Genomic DNA, 15,518 nt, shown 5'->3' with positions numbered 1-15,518 from the left:
TGCATGCTGAAACCTAACAGATTCATGCACTGTGAGCTTGACCTTGTGAATATGTCAAATAAGAGGGGGAAACACTACTTTAATATCACTACCAATTCACCAAGAATGAATTAAGCCTAACTCACACATGGCCTGGGAATATTATGAAGGCAATGTCATGGGGAAATAGAATAGAATAGAATAATAATAATTAATAATAATAATAATAATAATAATAATAATAATAATAATAATAATAATAATAATAATTTATTAGATTTGTATGCCGCCCCTCTCCGAAGACAAGGGGCGGCTCATAAAAATAACAAAAACAATATAATAGTAATACAAATCTAATATTAAATATATATATATAAAACCCCAACAATTAAAACCATACAACACATGCATACCAAACATAAAATATAAAAGCCTGGGGGAGGTGTCTCAGTTCCTCCATGCCTGGCAATATAGGTGGGTCTTGAGTAATTTGTGAAAGACAAGGAGGGTGGGGGCCGTTCTAATCTCCGGGGGGAGTTGATTCCAGAGGGCAGGGGCCGCCACAGAGAAGGCTCTTCCCTTGGGGCCCGCCAAATGAAATTGCTTTGTCGATGGGACCCAGAGAAGGCCAACTCTGTGGGACCTAATCAGCCACTGGGATTCGTGCGGTAGAAGGCGGTTCCGGAGGTATTCTGGTCCACTTCCATGTAGGGCTTTAAAGGTCATTACCAACACTTAGAATAGAATAGAATAGAATAGAATAGAATAGAATTCTTTATTGGCCAAATGTGATTGGTCACACAAGGAACTTGTCTTTGATGCATATACTCCCAGTGTACATAAAAGTAAAAATACATTTGTCAAGAATCATGATATACAACACTTAATAATTGTCTTAAGGGTACAAATAAGCAATCAGGAAGCAATCAATATATAAATCATAAGGATAAAAATAACAAGTTATAGTCATAGAGTCATAAGTGGGAAGAGATGGGTGATAGGAATGATGAGAAGACTAATAGTAATAGTAATGTAGCCTTAATGAATAGTTTGACAGTGGTGAGTGATTTAGTGGTTTAGCAGAGTGATGGCATTCAGGAAAAAACTGTTCTTGTGTCAAGTAGTCTTGGTGTGCAGTGCTCTATAGCTTCGTTTTGAGGGTAGGAGTTGAAACAGTTGTCTAGAATGCGAGGGGTCAGTAAATATTTTCCCCGCCCTCTTTTTGACTTGTGCAGTATACAGGTCCTCAATGGAAGGAGGTTGGTAGTAATTATTTTTTCTGCAGTTCTAATTATCCTCTTTCTTGTTGGGTTGCAGAACTGAACCAGACAGTCATAGTCATAGATATGACAGCTCAATAATTTTTCTGTAGAACTGCATCAGCAGCTCCTTGAGCAGTTTGAGCTTCCTGAGTTGGCACAGAAAGAACATTCTTTGTTGTGCAAAACAAAGAATGTTGTGCAAAACAAAAAATACTACCAACCCCTTTCATTGAGGATCTGTATACTGGACAAGTCAAAAAGAGGGCTGTGAAAATGAAGACGTTTTTGATGTTAGGTGACCATTTTAGGTCTTGAGATATGATAGAACCAAGAAATTTGAATGTCTCTAGTGTTGATACTGTGTTGTCTAGTATTGTAAGATGGGGTAGAATGGGAAGGTTTGTCCTAAAGTATACTACCATTTCTTTGGTTTTAACTATGTTCAGTTCCAGATTGTTCCTGTTGTACCAAGAAGCTAGTTGTTCAACCTCTCAAGTATATGCAGTTTCATTGTTGTCTTTATTTAGACCAATCATTGTTGTATCATCTGCAAACGTCAGTAGTTTAAGGGATGGATTGTTTGTGATGTAGTCATTGGTATATAGAGAAAAGAGAAGTGGTGAGAGTACACAACCTTGGCACAATTCTACATGTGATTTTGCCTAGCTTCACTTGCTGCTTCCTATTTGTTAGGAAGCTTGTGATCCACTTACAATTGTGTTCAGGTACCACTAGATGATTTAGTGTAGATAGGAAAGGGTTCGGTACAATGATATTGAGGGCTGAACTAAAATCTACAAAGGGGACGATTTGCGTAGGTCTTTGGAGATTCAAGATGTTGTAGGATGTAATGCAGAGCCACATTGACAGTTGATCTATTTGCTCGGTATGCAAATTGCAGGGGGGGTCTAACAGTGCATCTATGATTGTTTTCAAGTGGGACATCACTAGCCTTTAAAAGTTTTCATAACTACAGATGTTAGAGCAACTGGTCTGTAGTCATTCAATTCCTTGATGGAGAACTTCTTTTATTTATTTATTTATTTATTTATTTATTTATTTATTATTTAAATTTGTATGCCGCCCCTCTCCGCAGACTCGGGGCGGCTCAGAGCATAACACAACAATTTATAACAAATCCAAATATAATTTAAAATATTTAAAAGAACCCCATTTTGCTAACAAACACACACTCAAACATACCATACATAAAATGTACATGCCCGGGGGAAGTGTTTCAGTTCCCCCATGCCTGACGACAAAGGTGGGTTTTAAGGAGTTTACGGAAGGCAGGGAGAGTAGGGGCAGTTCTAATCTCTGGGGGGAGTTGTTTCCAGAGGGCCGGGGCCGCCACAGAGAAGGCTCTTCCCCTGGGGCCTGCCAACCGACATTGTTTAGTTGACGGGGCCCGGAGAAGGCCCACTCTGTGGGACCTAATCGGTCGCTGGGATTCGTGCGGCAGAAGGTGGTCTCGGAGATATTCTGGTGCAGTGCCATGAAGGGCTTTAAAGGTCATAACCAACACTTTGAATTGTGACCGGAAAATGATCTTTGGCATTGGGATGATAGAAGAGCATTTGAAGCAAGAAGGAATATGGCATAGCTCTAGTAATTTGTTGAAGATTTGGGTGAAGATGGGAGCCAATTGGTCAGCAGAGATCACATGACAGAAAATATATGTTGCTAGGTTTATGCTTGCACCTGGTTAAATGCAAGTGGCTTTTCACTCTACAGTAATACATCTAGCTCATTGTACAAGGTGAGGTCATTGTGGGATGGTATCTTAGAAACAAATAAACAGAAATATATACAGTATATTTTCTAATATCCCCCTAAGTGACCAAGAATGAGAAGCAAAGCAACTTCCTGGAGTTAGGGAATTCTATGTAATGTGTTCTTTTTTTTTTCCTTTTCAGAAACTAAAGACATTAATGACTGGTCACAGAATATATGATCTGGAAGATGGCATATGAAAATGACAGTTTAATGTATCAAAAATTCATATTGAATATTGTGTGTGCCAAAATACACAGTGAATTAGCTAAAATTATGACCATATACCTCCTGAAGTTATGACACTCAATTTCCAAAGTCTATGATACATGTTTTCTCTTCTCTGCATAATTAGCTTTTCAAAAAGGAATATATGCCAAAAATATTTCCAGATATGAGAGTATATTGGATTACATTTAGTTTCCACAATCTACTGGGAATTAACAGCTGGAGATGCAAAATCTTTAAATCAGTTTCTGCCTAGAAGGCAAACAGAAAAGATGCAACTTTTGTTTTAAACTAATGTTTAAAGATTGCACTAATTTAATAATGGTGATATCTGACCATTTATTATTTATTTATTTATTTATTACTTAGATTTGTATGCCGCCCCTCTCCGAAGATTCGGGGCGGCTAACAACATGTAGAAACAAATCATAAGCAATCAGACAAATTTAAAATATTTAAATATTTTAAAAAAACCCATATGCTAACAGACACACACACAGACATACCATGCATAAATTAAACGTGCCCAGGGGGGAGATGTTTCAGTTCCCCCATGCCTGACGGCAAAGGTGGGTTTTAAGGAGTTTACGGAAGGCAGGAAGAGTAGGGGCAGTTCTAATCTCCAGGGGGAGTTGGTTCCAGAGGGCCGGTGCCGCCACAGAGAAGGCTCTTCCCCTGGGGCCCGCCAAACGACATTGTTTAGTTGACGGGACCCGGAGAAGGCCAACTCTGTGGGACCTAATCGGCCGCTGGGATTCATGCGGCAGGAGGCGGTCTCGGAGATATTCTGGTCCGATGCCATGAAGGGCTTTAAAGGTCATAACCAACACTTTGAATTGTGACCGGAAATTGATCGGCAGTCAATGCAGACTGCGGAGTGATGGTGAAACATGGGCATACCTAGGTAGGCCCATGACTGCTCTCGCAGCTGCATTTTGCACGATCTGAAGTTTCCGAACACTTTTCAAAGGTAGCCCCATGTAGAGAGCATTACAGTAGTCGAACCTCGAGGTGATGAGGGCATGAGTGACTGTGAGCAATGAGTCCCGGTCCAGATAGGGCCGCAACTGGTGCACCAGGCGAACCTGGGCAAACGCCCCCCTCGCCACAGCTGAAAGATGTTGTTCTAATGTGAGCTGTGGATCGAGGAGGACGCCCAAGTTGCGGACCCTCTCTGAGGGGGTCAATAATTCCCCCCCCAGGGTAATGGACGGACAGATGGGATTGTCCTTGGGAGGCAAAACCCACAGCCACTCCGTCTTATCCGGGTTGAGCTTGAGTCTGTTGACACCCATCCAGGCCCCAACAGCCTCCAGGCACCGGCACATCACTTCCACCGCTTCGTTGACTGGGCATGGGGTGGAGATGTAAAGCTGGGTATCATCCGCATATTGATGATACCTCACCCCATGTCCTTGGATGATCTCGCCCAGCGGTTTCATGTAGATGTTGAATAGCAGGGGGGAGAGGACCGACCCCTGAGGCACCCCACAAGGGAGAGACCTAGGAGTCGACCTCTGTCCCCCCACTAACACCGACTGCGACCGGCCAGAGAGGTAGGAGGAGAACCACTGAAGAACAGTGCCTCCCACCCCCAGCCCCTCCAGCCGGTGCAGAAGGATACCATGGTCGATGGTATCGAAAGCCGCTGAGAGGTCAAGGAGCACCAGGACAGAGGATAAACCCCTGTCCCAGGCCCGCCAGAGATCATCCATCAACGCGACCAAAGCGGTTTCCGTGCTGTAACCGGGCCTGAAACCTGACTGCTGGGGACCTAGATAATCGGCTTCTTCCAAGGACCGCCGGAGCTGGAGTGCCACCACCTTCTCAACAACCTTCCCCATAAAGGGAAGGTTGGAGACTGGACGATAGTTATTAAGCACAGCTGGGTCCAGGGAGGGCTTCTTGAGGAGGGGGCGCACAAGCGCTTCTTTATAGAGTGATGGAAAAACTCCCCTCCCCAAGGAAGCGTTGGTAATCTCCTGGGCCCAGCTCCGTGTCACCTCCCTGCTGGCCGAAACCAACCAGGAGGGACACGGATCCAGTAAACAGGTGGCGGAACTCACAGCTCCAATGGCCTTGTCCACTTCATCAGACCATTCCCAATATATTATCAAATACAGTAGTACCTCTACTTAACAACTTAATTCGTTCCATGACCAGGTTCTCAAGTAGAAAAGTTTGTAAGTAGAAGCAATTTTCCCATAGGAATCAATGTAAAAACAAATAATGCATGCAAACCCATTAGGAAAGAAATAAAAGCTCAGAATTTGGGTGGGAGGAGGAGGAAGAAGAGAAGAAGAACAGTCACTGCCAAAGGAAAAAGGTGACGTCAGGAGAATAAAAAAAAACCCAAAACTTTAAGGCTTTCTCTTTTTTTAAAAAAGGGACTCTGAGGCAGTGAGGAGGAGCACAAACCTCCCATACACCCGGCACGAGGCTGCTTCCAATACACCGCCGGAGAGAGAAACTCGGGCGGGCAAGAGGGGGGAACCTTCTGCTCCTTTGACCAAAAGGTGGCTGCTGCTGCTGCTGCTACCTGCTTCCTCTTCCTTCCCATGTTGAAGGGCTCCCCTCTCCTCTCACTCGCTCGCTTTGTAGCCGGCACCTTTCCTTCACTGTGGTGACTCCTCGGTTTGGCTGAAGCTGAGTTGATTTGGCCAGGCAAAGCGCCCCCTTTTGCCTTTCTCTGCCCAGACACTCCGGGAGGCAACCTCGTGCTGGGTGTATGGGAGACAACGTGAGGGAATCACCACAGCAAAGTGGATTATTCCCTTTCCAAGCGCCCAAAGAAAGGAAAATGCTTTGTTCGCTCTGGACTGCCATAGCCTCCTGAAGTGCCACCAAAAGGCTCCTCTGGCAGCCCAGGAAAGCCCAAGATGGCCAGGAATAAAGGGGGAATGGCAGAAAACTGGCCAGGCCTTTGTGCTGCTCTCAAATTTTTTGGGAAATTTTTCCGGGCTTGGGTTCCTAAGTAGAAAATGGTTCTTAAGAAGAGGGGAAAAAATCTTGAACACCCGGTTCTTATCTAGAAAAGTTCTTAAGTAGAGGCATTCTTAAGTAGAGGTACCACTGTACTATGACTATTTTCTCAGGCTGGAAGACGTAGTTTTCCTTAAATACATTTCCATAGACTTCATGAAAAATCTATAGGCGTAAATGTCAATGTACAAAATGCATTAATTAAAACATAATAGCATTGACTTATATTAATCAACAAAATAAATAGATATACATACCACAGATTCAAGGAAATTAAACAGAATGTGGTATTTTTCTTTTCTTTTTTTGAGGCATGGAGAAAGGAAGTTAAAGAAATTATTTCATATCTGCTAACCATTTGGTATGGGATAGGGTGAGCTAATTGAAACTAAATCCCAAGAAAAACTAAATGATACATATAAACATAAAAATAGAGGAGATGCAAATCAACATGCCTAGGAAATTTATTTATTTATTTATTTATTTATTTATTCATTCATTCATTCATTCATTCATTCATTCATTCATTCATTCATTTATTTATTTATTTATTTATTTATTTATTTATTTATTTATTTATTTATTTATTCTTTGTCCAATATACAATACATATGAAAGAGAATAGACATTAAGTAATATATATAAAGATAGAAAGTAAAAAAGAAGAGAAGTAGAAGGGAAGGAGAGAAAATATATGATATATGAGATAAGGAAAGACAATTGGACAGGGGACAATAGGCACATCAGTGCACTTATGTATGCCCCTTACTGGCCTCTTAGGAACCTGAAGAGGTCAATCGTGGAGAGTCTAAAGGAGAAATGTTGGGGGCTGGGGGCTGACACCACTGAATCCAGCAATGAATTCCACGCTTCGACAACTCGGTTGTTAAAGTCATATTTTTTACAGTCAAGTTTGGAGCGGTTAATATTAAGTTTGAATCTGTTACGTGCTCTTGTGTTGTTGCTGTTGAAGCTGAAGTAGTCGTTGACCGGAAGAACGTTGCAGCATATGATCTTGTGGGCAATACTTAAATCGTGTTTTAGGCGCCGCAGTTCTAAGCTTTCAAGATCCAGGATAGTTAGTCTATTTTCGTAAGGTATTCGTAATGTTTACTAGTACACAAAGCATCCAACTATAATGTGAATTAATGAGATATTACCATGTAAGCCAATTTTTTTTGTGGTGACGCAATATAGTGAGATATGACCATTGAAAAGTAGATGTCCTTAATTATATTTCAGAGGGTATATAAGCTAATCATAAACTCCATGAGATGAAACTTGGGTGAGGGGAATGCTGCATATTTCCTGTCTTTGAAGAGTTTCACTCACCTATACATTTTTGGATTATTGAACTGCCAGAAAGATTCAACTGATCTTCCCTTCTGTTTGTATTCTTGAATATTTTGTATTCTTGAATATTTTTAAAATTGCTGTCTTTGATTAATATTCTTTGATTACCAACTTTTATTTTATTTATTTTATTTATTTATTTTGTCCAATACACAATGAGGGTTTTAGTGGGTATATATCTATATACACATAGTAAAATACATGAGAATGGTTATAGAGGAGATACTCATAGTAAAATATATCTAAGAAAGAATAGAAAAGAAGGTATAGTAATAGAACATATCAATGAAAGAATAGAAGAAGAGATATAGGAATAGAAGAAAGGTATAGGAGATATAGGAGAGCAATAGGACAGGGGACGGAAGGCACTCTAGTGCACTTGTACTCGCCCCTTACTGACCTCTTAGGAATCTGGATAGGTCAACCGTAGATAATGTAAGGGTAAAGTGTTGGGCGCTTGGGGATGACACTATGGAGTCCGGTAATGAGTTCCATGCTTCGACAACTCGGTTACTGAAGTCATATTTTTTACAGTCAAGTTTGGAGCGGTTAATATTAAGTTTAAATCTGTTGTGTGCTCTTGTGTTGTTGTGGTTGAAGCTGAAGTAGTCGCCGACAGGCAGGACGTTGCAGCATATGATCTTGTGGGCAATACTTAGATTTTGTTTAAGGAGTCTTAGTTCTAAATTTTCTAGGCCCAGGATTGAAAGTCTAGTCTCGTAGGGTATTCTATTTCAAGTGGAAGAGTGAAGGGCTCTTCTGGTGAAGTATCTTTGGATATTTTCAAGGGTGTTAATGTCTGAGATGCGATATGGGTTCCAAACAGATGAGCTGTATTCGAGGATGGGTCTGGCAAAAGTTTTGTAAGCTCAGGTAAGTAGTGTGAGATTGCCAGAGCAGAAGCTACGTAATAACATAACTTGGGTTATATTATTATGTTATTTTCTTATCCTGCCTTGGAATAAAGCCTTAAGTACTCATACTATGTAAACATTGTTTCCAGATGCAAAAGGACTGGTGATCCAATCTGGCTGGGCTGGGACATAGCAATCCATCATGCAGACACCCAAGAAAACAATTTTTGTAGTTGGTGTCTAGATTTGTAGTTCGTGTCTAGATTATCAGAATTTAGATTCTCATAAGATATGATGTTCATAAGTAGCTCATAGAAAAATGTCGGGTGGTAGACATGAAGTGGCAAAGATATAAGCACTGAAAATATTTAAGAAGACCATGGGAAGAAGATGTTTGGAAATGATGACTGACATCTAAAATAGCTAACATAAACAATTCTACTGGTTGTTGAATGTGGATTGTTGATTTCAGGCCAAGAAAGAGCAACTAATGATCTTACGGATTAGGCAATGTTTGCTTTGCTGAGGGCTCATTCATTCATGAAACATTTGAAGTTTATGAAGCAATTGAGAACCCACTCTGAGGGACAAAAGCAAAGGAGATGTGGGGACTGATATACTCATCAGAAAGATTGATCAATGGGGGTAAAGTTGACAGAAGACAAATACTTTTTCAAAGTAGTTTTTATTGACATTTTCCAAGTTAAGAACAAAACAACATAAAACGCAAATATATAAAAATACATACATAAAATATAATTCTACTAATATAGCTTTACAGCATCGGCATTTTCCTTCTCAATTCTACATTTTTCCTAATTATGGCTATTATTTTATACTTAAACATTTGTTTATTCATTTTACACAGAATTAATAAATAATTATACACTGTTATATACATTATCTTACAACCATTTAGATTCATATTTTCACATTCCCCTCCTATTATAATCTTTCCTTTTTTAATTCTGATTTAAACATTGATTTTATTTTCTTTTTGAGCCAATCATACCATCTGTCCAATGTTTCTCTCAATTCCATTGTTAGTTTATTCATCTCTGCACAATCTAGCACCTTTTTCTTTATAGTCATGGCATTCAAGGGGCTTTTGCCTTGACAGAAGACAAATTCTTTGGCCATTATAATGAGATTATAAATTTGAATTTTGAAAGATGGGGAGGGTGAAATTGGAATGCTGTTTTCTTCTGTCTTTCAGGCACAGCCTTTGAATTCTTATATGTACCTTTGACAGTGCCCTTTTCAACAATTTCTCTTCAAAACCGATTGAATCAATCTAAGCAAGAATTCTGTCACACAATTCTGCTATCGGGTATAGGTCTGGGAACATGCTTCGTCAGTTGGTACATAGATAGGATGTGTCTTTATTCCAAGTATTGCTTAAACTGAGAATCTCTATGCCAAAATTTTATGATTTACAATAGCAACAAGTTTTGATATTACTTGACTAAACTTTTGAAATAAATTATATTTTACACTGAACACATGCACCAAAGACCAATTCCTTGTATGCCCAATCACATTTGGCCATTTAGGAATTCCATCCATCCATCCATCCATCCATCCATCCATCTTTTAGAATTTATTTTTTAAAAAATTCTTTTAAAAAAAATAAAAATACTGCACTATTTCTAAGTATTGTGGATTCACCAATGTAAAATTATTTGGGGTAGATGTTATCATCTACTGATTTTTTCAGTTAAAATTAAAAATATTACTTCAAATATGTTACACTGAAATTTGATTATGTTGTGCACGATGGTGGTGATTGTGTCATGGAGTAAATATAAAATAGAAAATCTCCATATTTTATCAGTAGCTTAAAAGTTTAAAATTTCTTCCCTTTTCAATATGGCTCATATTTAATGTCTTTTAGCTATAACAGGCATATTGCCAAAGATGGTTTTAAATCTTTGAAATGAAATGAAGGCATAGTAGACATTTTGAAGATTTACATTTCAACAAAGAGTTGAAATCCAAGACTAAGCAAGACATTTTCTCATGAACCCTGATTTGATTTATGCAGGGTTTTTTTTTTTGCAGCCCTTCTCTGCTAGCTATGGAGAGTTGTGACAATGTATAGTTTGTGATAATATGGCAACAATGGGCTTCTGTGCCTGCTATGTGCACATTTATTGCTAGGTAATGATAAAAATGTATTGAATTAAATAGCTTAGAAGTGACTGAAAAAATACTTTGAAAGGCTCATTAATATTTCAAATGTTAATTCCACCCATCACATCACTATGTGGACTGGGAGTCACTGCTCACAGTCACTCATGCCCTCATCACCTCGAGGCTCGACTACTGTAATGCTCTCTACATGGGGCTATCTTTGAAAAGTGTTCGGAAACTCCAGATCGTGCAGAATACAGCTGCGAAAGCAATCATGGGCTTTCCCAAAAATGCCCATGTCACACCAACACTCCGCAGTCTGCATTGGTTGCCGATCAGTTTCCGGTTACAATTCAAAGTGTTGGTTATGACCTATAAAGCCCTTCATGGCACTGGACCAGATTATCTCCGGGACCGCCTTCTGCCACACGAATCCCAGTGACCGATTAGGTCCCACAGAGTGGGCCTTCTCTGAGTCCCATCAACTAAACAATGTTGTTTGGCGGGACCCAGGGGAAGAGCCTTCTCTGTGGCGGCCCCGGCCCTCTGGAACCAACTCCCCCCAGAGGTCAGAATTGCCCCCACCCTCCTCGCCTTTCCTAAGCTCCTTAAAGCCCACCTCTGCCATCAGGCATGGGGGAACTGAGATATTCTTTCCCCCTGGGCCTCTACAGTTTATGCATGGTATGTCAGTATGTATGTCTGGTTTTTATAATAAGGGTTTTTTAGTTGTTTTATTATTGGATTGCTACATATTGTTTTTATCACTGTTGTTAGCCGCCCCGAGTCCACGGAGAGGGGCGGCATACAAATCCAATAAATAAATAAATTAATAATAATAATAATAATAATAATAATAATAATAATAATAATGTTTGCTCCTTTGATACCTAAATATATACATGTTTTGATGCAGGGATCCTACATTTTGATATTGAATAAATTTAGTTACCCTAGATTAGTTCTTAGGAACACTGTAGAGTTGGGAAATCATCCTATATAGAGTGATATGTGATGCTATCATGTTACTCTGGGTTACACATATACTTTTTACCCTCTATCCCTCCTTAGGTGGACAACACCAAGTCATATGAAAATAGATGCAATGTTGCTATTCTAAGCAACTAAGATGTAGAATAAATTCTATTTCTATTTTCTAATAGATTATTTCTATGTACTAGCAATCTTGAATATATGCTTGAATGTTAGCTCTGTTACAATTTATTTTTGTTATGTGTTAATTAGCATAGAACAGAATAACAGAGTGGGAAGGGGCCTTGGATCTCTTTTCGCCCAACCCTCTCCTTAGACAGGAAAAACATTTCAGACAAATGGTTGTCCAGTCTCTTCTTAAAAACCTCCAGCATTAGAGAATTCACAACTTCCAGAAGCAAGTTGTTTTACTGGTTAATTCTGTCAGGGAATTTATTTTTAGTTCTATGTTGCTGCTAGGTTGACCAAAAATGGAGGAAATATTTCAAGTGTGGCCTTACCAACTAGTATTAACACTAAACATGGTCTTGATTCTATCCTTCTGTTAATGCAGCCTAGAACTATGTTGGCTTTTTTGGCAGCTGTAGCACACTGATGGTTCATATTTATGAGATTGTCCACTAGGACTCCAAGATCCCTCCAACAGTTGCTACTATTGAGCAAGATACCACCTATACTGTACGTGTGGATTTGATTTTTCTTATCTAAATGTCGAACCTAACTTTTTTCAGCATTGAATTTCATTTGTTAAATAGCACCCAATGTTCAAGTCTGTCAAGTTACACATATATAGTTTTGAAACACACATTAGGGCTTTGTCCTCTTTAGAATTGCTCTTATTCATTAAAGAATAAATAATATGAACCAAAAAGTGAGTGGTTATGATTGAATGAAGTCCAAAGCACTTCTGCCAAATAATTTTTGAAAAGTTTACAGTCCTATAATAGATGAAGTTTACATTTTTAAATAAAGCTCTGGGACGTGAGATATTTTACACTATACATTTTCTTTTGTGAATATATGTTTTACACATGTTTACATACATATGTGTTGTGGTTGGCTCTGGCCCAGCTCCTGCCCCAAGGAATGTGGAGGTGGATGTGGGGGGGGGAAACCACATGCTACAGGCCTGTTTTGCTTTCCCAACGAAGTCTCCTCTGACGAAGGAAGCGTGAGTGGCAGGGAAGAGGGGAATTTGGCAGACAGCCCAGGAGGAGATCAATCATCCTTATAATCCCTGGATTCTGAACAAGAACTTATGACAGACCCACGCATGTGGACAGTGATGCATAGGAGAGAACAACTGAAGGATTATTACAGGAGATAAGTGAGGCCACCTGTGGTTGGGTGGGGCTGCTGTAATTAGTGCTACAGATAAAAAGAGCAGCGTGCTGGTTTAGCCTCGTGGAAGTTTATCTGATTCATAGTTCGCTGTTTCCATGTTCAAGACTGTGTGTGGAATTTCTGGACTTTTGGAATTGGACTCAATTTCCTAGTTACTGGGTGAGAAATTGGATTGCATTTAACCTGTGCCTTGTGTGTACCAGAAAATCCCTTTGACATTTAAAAAGGGAGTTTTTTCTGCTTTTCTGTTGATAAAGACTTTTGGTTTTCCTTCTATCATGTGGTGTGTGTCTTTTTGGACTAATTACCCTATAATTATGGGCGGTTGAGACATGCCCACAGAACACATATGTATGTAACACTTATAAATATTTCCATTTTATATTCATACACAGAATAATCTAAAAGAAACTAGGAGATTGAGAGTAATGTCTAAGACATGAAAGTTAGCTGGATGATTTGGACCCAGTCACTCTCAGTCAGTCCATAATTTAGGCACATAAGCTAGCCAGGTGGTCAATTTTGTCATAACGAATGGATCAACACTGATTTAGACCAATCTTAGTCATGTTATAAATAGTGACAAATATATTAATGGAGAAGAAATTCATGCAAATCTTACAAAGGGTTGCTTGAAGGACTACATAAAAGAGTAATCCTAATCTTAGAGATAATCAGGCACAGTTTTTATAATTTTGTGAGTATAAAGTCTTTAAGTTGTTTAGTCTATAACATTTCTTCTCTGATCTTTTTAATGTAATGAATACCGAGTTCTCAACACATGCAAAAGAGTGGAGGAGGGTAGATATGAAAAAATAAGTAACTTCTAACTAATGCCCTTTGATTTAAAACGTTGTGCTCTTTTTGAAATACAAAAAGGAAAACTCCCTACAGGCACAGTTATTATTTCCTAGTACCTTTTAAAGAAAACTAAAAAGAACATTTTGTGAGGAAAATTTTCATTAGATTATGAATATGATAATTGTTTCAAGTCTAATATTAAACATGCAAAGACAATATTAGAGATGCAGGAGGCAAAATGAGATTCATTAATAAGCATCATAATACTAATTCAAAGAAAATCGTGTCCCTCTATGACCTTTTGAGACTATGTTTATCTTGGCTAAGTTTGCACAATATGCTAAACTCAATAGTTTTTGTTTTGGTGACATATTGTGCTGTGCTGAAGCAAAGAAATCTTATTATAGCTGCACATAAATATTAGGATGATGGCTCAGTATATGCCCTATACCGAACTACAAATTATCCACACTTCATTTCGGTGTCCTGAACTATACTGTGCTGTGCAATGTGAACCAAATGCTGGATTACTCATCCATGCCTGGCAGAACATAATTTTTAGTAAGTATTGTGCAAAACACTATCAAGGAACTGGGTCTAAAAATATATGGCCAACAACATACAAACATTAAGTTAATATACAATTCCTGTGCGATTTTTATAATACATTGAAGATAAACATATATATTATCTCAATATGTTCACTGATCTGTTTCATCTATTTTTGCAATCATGGGCTTTCTCAAATATGCCCATGTTACACCAACACTCCACAGTCTGCATTGGTTGCCGATCAGTTTCCGGTCACAATTCAAAGTGTTGGTTATGACCTTCATGGCACCGGACCAGATTATCTCAGGGACCGCCCTCTGCTGCACGAATCCCAGCGACCAGTCAGGTCCCACAGAGTGGGTCTTCTCCGGGTCCCGCCAACCAAACAATGTCGCTTGGCGGGACCCAGAGGAAGTGCCTTCTCTGTGGCGGCCCCGGCCCTCTGGAACCAGCTCCCCCAGAGATTAGAATTGCCCCCACCCTCCTTGCCTTTCGAAAGTTGCTTAAAACCCACCTCTGCCGCCAGGCATGGGGGAACTGAGATATACTTTCCCCCTTGGCTTTTACAATTTTATACATGGTATGTCTGTATGTATGATTGGTTTTTATATAATGGGCTTTTAACTGTTTTTAGTATTGGATTTTGTTATACACTGTTTTATTGTTGTTGTTAGCCGCCCCGAGTCTGCGGAGAGGGGCGGCATACAAATCCAACAAATAAAAAAATAAAAAAATAAAAAAATAAAAAAATAAAAAAATAAAAAAATAAAAAAATAAAAAAATAAAAAAATAAAAATATATAAATAAATAAACAAACAAACAAACAAACAAACAAACAAACATTTTGGTTATTGTTTCTTATTGTACAAGTGTCATCCTGTTAGATACTGCCTGGGACATATTAATTCTGTAAGTGCTGTATCAGACATTACCAGCATTGTTCCTTGAAGAAGCTTGGCAAACTTTTTGAAGTGTTCATGCTCTGTAATCTCTTCTGAGAGGAATCTCTTTGAATTCTGCATCTCATCCCTGGGACTGCTGTCTGGTTGGAAGCCAAACATATGGTGCCTGCTTTGTGGGCAGAAATCCTCAAACTGGCAGGCACAATCATTGCTCACTCTGCTTGCTCCTCTGCCATTTCCGTGTTAAATTTCAGGGATTAAATTTTGTTCAGACGCCTTCCGATCTGAACATTCCCTTTTTTTCCCATTTCTTAGTTAATACCATCAACATGAAAGTCTTTTCTTCAATTCTAATTTTTGAG

Source organism: Erythrolamprus reginae, chromosome 7 (genome assembly GCF_031021105.1).
Source record: "Erythrolamprus reginae isolate rEryReg1 chromosome 7, rEryReg1.hap1, whole genome shotgun sequence".
Lineage (NCBI taxonomy): Eukaryota > Metazoa > Chordata > Lepidosauria > Squamata > Dipsadidae > Erythrolamprus > Erythrolamprus reginae.
Note: the sequence above shows the minus strand (reverse complement) of the source record.